Source organism: Orycteropus afer, unplaced genomic scaffold (genome assembly GCF_000298275.1).
Source record: "Orycteropus afer afer isolate SDZICR_OR568_19922 unplaced genomic scaffold, OryAfe1.0 scaffold00024, whole genome shotgun sequence".
NCBI lineage: Eukaryota > Metazoa > Chordata > Mammalia > Tubulidentata > Orycteropodidae > Orycteropus > Orycteropus afer.
In genome coordinates, this window is record NW_006921611.1 from 3,868,641 (window position 1) to 3,874,530 (window position 5,890).

The following is a 5,890-nucleotide window of genomic DNA, read 5'->3' on the forward strand; positions in this document are numbered from 1 at the left end:
GGCTGGTGGGTTTGAACCGCCAGCCTTCTGGTTAGCAGTCAAGTGCCTTAGGCACTATGCTAGAGAGTTGGACCACTATATAGATGTCAGGAGTCCCTGGGTGATACAGATGGTTAACACACTTGACTGCTAAGCAAAAGATTGGCAATTTGAGTCCACCCGGAGTTGCCTTGGAAGAAAGTCATGACTATTTCCTTCTGAAAAATCAGACAATTAAACACTCAATGGAAACTTCAGCCTCCTTTACCATGAGACCAGAAGAACTAGATGGTGCCTGGCTACCACTGTCAAACTATTGGAAAGGGATCATTACAGGAGATCCTGGATAGACTGGGTGAACAATGTGCAACAAAACTCAAAATCACAAAAAAAGACCAGGCTTACTGGTCTGATAGATCCTGGTGAGACCCCCAAGACTATGGCCCCTAGTTATGCTTCAGGCCTGGAATTGGACTCCCTCCCATGGCTTCGCCCAAACAATAGACACACATACACCAGGTAGATACACTCCTTAGAATGATCAATCATGGGAGAAGAAAAGGGCAGTATTTGCACAGGGAGATAGCTCAGGGAGGCAGAAATACATAGGAAAGAAGGACACTTCGGGAAGAGGTACCTTAAAGGGAGTAAGTGGAAAGAGTGCTGTTATATTGTGGGGATTACAGTAAATATCATGAAAATGTGGTGGACTTCTATATGTAAAATGAATTTGCTTTGTAAACTTTCACCTGAGTCATAGTAAAAATTTAAAAAAAGAACCTCGATGCAGCACAGTTCTACTCTGAAACACAAGATCATCTTAAGTCAAAGTTAACTTGAAGACAACTGGCTTATAGAAAAGTGTCAGCCTCTAGGAGGTAGATAAGAATGTGATTTTGCATGAAATTATTCAAGGAGCATAGGGACAGTGAGAAGAGTATCTGGCCAATAAGAAATGATCAGTGAAAAGTTTGCTCTCTTCCATTTTGTCTTCTCCTTTCCCTGACAGTGAAAATGCAAAGAGGACCCAGGCATTGCATTTTATGCTACTTCAAACTCTTCAGTACAATGATACATTAAAAGTATAAAAAGCAGTTCCACTGAAAAGTACCACCAAATAATTAAAATATACTTTGCATGTGATATCCAGACAATTATGTAAAAATGAAGTGATATGATCCTAGTCAATGTTTTATTCCCATTTCTTAGACCATGTTTCCTTACCCTACCATTACTCTGATGTTAATAAATGTAATTGCACAGTGACTGCATAAACCCCAAAATGTACTTTCTTTACACTGTTTATCAAGGAAACTGACTAGCAAGCTCACAGTCGTTACCCTAATTTAACTCTTTTTCACTTCAAAGGACGCTGTTTTGAGTTTGGTCATAAATTTGGCTATGTTTCCCTAATGAGGAAGTATTTATAAGATTTCTGGGCCCTGCCATTAAATGGCCAGTCTGTTATTTTTCTTGCCCAAATGACCTCATTTTCTTAGAGCCAAGAGGGGCCCAGTGGTCTCCCCTCCCTCCTTAAGCATCTTGCTCCAGGGAACTGAAAGCCAATGAGAGTGCACCTACATTTCCTCAGCCTCAGAGCAGAATCTCAGAGTATTAATTTCCTGCCCAGCCTGTCTTTGGGGATGAGGGGTTGCCTTTGTTCTTCTGTTGGTGAGGACAGAGTTAACATGACCCAGAAGAAATAGAATAAAGGTTTTCCCTGCTCGTTCTTCTGGCATGCCTACACTTCGCTTCTATGTCTATTTGCATGATCATAAATTCTGAGCTCAAGAGGATAATCCCAGCCAAAGTCTACATGTGCCGGATACCATAACATAAACTGCATATGTTGTGAGAAGCTGTTAAATGGAACCAGTGAATGAAAACATGGCCAGCTCGAGTTTGGGGCTCTGGATTTCCTCTCCTCCTCTGCCAACCAACACCTCTCCCTTGAATTCTAACGTTCTGACATGCCCATAAATAAGAGCACTTTTGGCTACCAGATCTCCTTGAGTAACACCCTCAATTACAGAGTTAAAGTTCAGGCTCTGCTCCAGAGCACAAATGGCCAGGCCTGCAGCTTCTCTCCCTCCTCATAGTGAGCATACAGTGATACACAACAAAATGTACTGCAAACCCACTGCAATCAAGTTGATTCTGATTCATAGTGATCCTATAGTACAGAGCAAAACTTCATCATAAGATTTTCAAGGCTGTAATCTTTACGGAAGCAGACTACTATATCTTTCTCCTGTACAGTGGCTGATGGGTTAAAACCACTGACATTTTGGTTAGCAGCCAAGCACTTAACCAATGAGCCATCGGAGCTCCTCAAAAGCTACTGCAAAAGACTACTTTCCATTCTCAATGGGGCTATGCCCCCTTTCCCTCCCTTCCAATTCTGCCCCCATTCCAATGGAAAGTTGACCTACCTGATGGGTAGGTATGCTGAAATGAACTCAGTCCACAAAATCAATTCAATAGGAGATTGAGAACTCAGTCAGCTAGGGTGGCAGAAAACCATTTCAGCTAAATATCCCATACCTCCCTGGGGTTGTACCTAAATTCAAGAGTATTAAGCAATGCAAAGGCATTAGAGCAGGCATGTGGGCTTTGACCTTCTCTGTCTATAGGCATCTGCTAAGATGCACATCTTTCTGCCCGGTTCTTGGCTATTTGTCCATGCAAGGTGATGCTCATACATCTATTCCTATATATATGGCCCTGTTATGGGTTGAATTTTGTCCCCCACTTAAAAAAAAAAAAAGTGTTGGAATCCTAACCCCTATATCTGTGGAAGTAATCGTTTGCAAACAGAGTTTTCTTTGTTATGTTAATAAGGCCATTGTCAATGTAGGCTGTGGACTAACCCTAATCATTTCTGATTTATAAAAGATAGCAGATTAGACACAGGAGAAGGAGAGACACTACTTCATGATGAAGGAAGCAGATGAATCTATAAGAGCAGGAACTTCAAAGAATCCTTGCTACTAGAAGCTGCAATAGGAGCTCTGGTGACAGTGTTTAAGGCACTGGGCTGCTAACCAAAAGGTCTTCAGATTGAACTCACCACCCACTCCATGGGAGAAAGATGAGGTCATCTGCTCCTATAAAGATTGACAGTCTTGGAAACCCCATGAGGATTGCTGTGAGTCGGAATCTACTCAATGGCAGTGGGATTGGGGTTTTTTGGTTTAGAATCTGAAATAGACAAAGAAGGACTGTTCCCTAGATTCACACCCTCAGTTTGGATGTCTAGCCTCCTGAAGTGTGAGAAAATAAGCTTTTGTTCTTTAAAGCCACCCCTTGTGGTATTTTTGTTATATCAGCACTACAAAACTAAGACAGGCTCCTTCTGCTCCAGCTCCAATCTTTTAGGTTCATTTGAGCTATGAGCATTTGTGATTTTTTTCTACCATTTCCAGGTTTTGCTGAGTTCCCAGACTTTCTGAAATAATTTCCTTTCTGGGCTTCTGTTCCATCCTCAGGCCTCTGCCCAGGAAGCAGGGTTCAGGCACTCCATAACCTGCTAGCTTCTACACTCTCATTACTTCCCCTCAGAACCCAGCCCTCAGTTCTGCAGTTTTTGCAAAATGCCACTATTGAGTTCAATAAGAGTTTTCATTCAAGAGGGAAGGAAAAATTACAGTTCTAGAGGCCAAATGCAGATCTATCTTATATGTTTCTGTGATACACTATCCCCAGGAACTATCATGTCTCATAGCATGTTCTTTTACAACCTAGGGTCTGAGTCTGATTCATTTACATGTATTTTCAGCCTGAGAACTAAGAGATGCCTAAGTACAGATTTTTATTTCCATTGTTCAGGGACAGACAATCCTGAAAAGTTTCACTCATTGCACATTGCCTTAGAAAGAAAAAACAATGGGATATTTAATCATCACGATAATTTTAAAGATTTCATTCAATATGAAATATAGATTTTAGTTTATTGCCATTTCATTTGAGAAATGAGTTACTGTAGATCAGGCAGCCAGTGCACATACACATAAGGAGAGGAAAATAGAAAGATATTTTACACACACTGGTGTACCACAAGAACAAATACTAGATTCCTATTCTGTGGTGACAGAACGCTAACATGGTTCCACACAGGCTGTACCATGCACAGATCCAGAAAGGACTGTATCTGCACCTTTAGCCCCACCCTGTTTCCAAGACTCCAGAGCTCTTGTAAAAACCGGATGGAATACCCCCACATGAATGTCCCATTAGCACTCTAACACAAAAAATTAAAATCACTGTCATGTTCTGTCCTCTTTAAAAACTATCCAACTCATCTCATTCTCCTTTGGTCATATGATTAAGTAGTTAAGTGATGAAAACTTTGATTCCCTATTTTTCATGCTTGGCATTGTCATGTATATTTTGCACTATCATTAAATATTATTAAAATAAACAGTTTTAATGTGTGCTTGTCATGTTGTACATAAAAACGCCACCATTGCCTATAATGTTTAACTGTTATTAATAACACTAGAATAAAATTGTTAAGATCATCTTTGTGCACAAATATTTGTGTACATTTTTTATTGCATTTGAAAATTATCTGAAAGCAGAAAAGCTTGAATACTTTCAAGTAGCTTGATATTTATTACCAAATTACCTTCTATAAATGATTTATCAATGCCTAATCAGCTAGCCCTTTCAAATACTAGTCTTATTATCTTTGGCCACAAATAAATGAAAATAATTCTCTAGAGTTTTAAGTTTATTTGATTGTTTGTTAAGTATCATAGATTGAAAATTGACACCCAAAGATAATATATTTTAATGCTTGGAATATATAAATGTGAACTTATATGGAAATGAGTCTGTGATTATGTTAAGGATTTTGAGATGGGGAGATTATCCTAGGTTATCTGAGTAAATCTTAACTGTAGTCACAAGTGTCCATGTAGAACTGAGGCAGAGTGAGATTAGACACATAGAAGAGGAGAAAGCTATATGATCACAGAGGCAGAGATTGGAGTGATATGGCCACAAGCCAAGGAGTGATGACAGCTAGCAGAAGGTGGAAGAGGTAAGGAGCAGATTCTCCCTTAGAGAATCCAGAAGAAGCATAGCCCAGCTGATGCCTTGATTTTGGCTCAAAATAGTCATTGCTGTTGAGTTGATTGTGACACATAGTGACCCTATAGGACATAGTAGAACTGCCTCACAGGGGGTTCCCAACATGGACATCTTTAAGGAAGTAGACTGCCACATCTTTCTTCATGGAGTGGCTGGTAAGCTCAAAACACCAACCTTTTGGTTAGCAGTCTACCTCTTAACCACTGTGTCACCAGGACTTTTTGATTTTGGCCCAGTGAAACTGATTTCAGACTTATGGCCTCCAAAACTATGAAATAAATTCCTGGGTTTTGTTTGTTTTTAATGCATGAAGTTTGTAATAATCTGGTATAACATGTATATGCAACTAATAGGTTAGGTTTATCCACTCTTCATATATTTACTGACTACTACATAACCTCCTTTGTTGAAAATGTCAATTAATTAGGTTTTGTGCCCATTTTCCTATTATGGAATTTATATTTTTGTTTTAGATTTTTCATATAAATTTATAGCTGAAGGATATTAACTTGTGTCAATATATGTGATAAAGTAAATATTTTCTGGTGTATTTTAAATCTTTTAACCTTCTTTGTACCTTTCTCATGATGATTTTTAATATTTTAAAACTATCATCTCCCTTTATAATTTCTTCCTTTGTTTTTATGTGATATCAAATGGATGTTCACCTATATTTTCTTCTGGGTCATTAATGATTTCATTTTTATGTTTATCTTTTTGATCTACCTAGAATTTCTTTAGTAAATGGTAGGAGGCAGGTATCTAGCTATTTTCTCTAATGGTCAGCCAATTGTTGCAGAGATGTTAATAATCATCA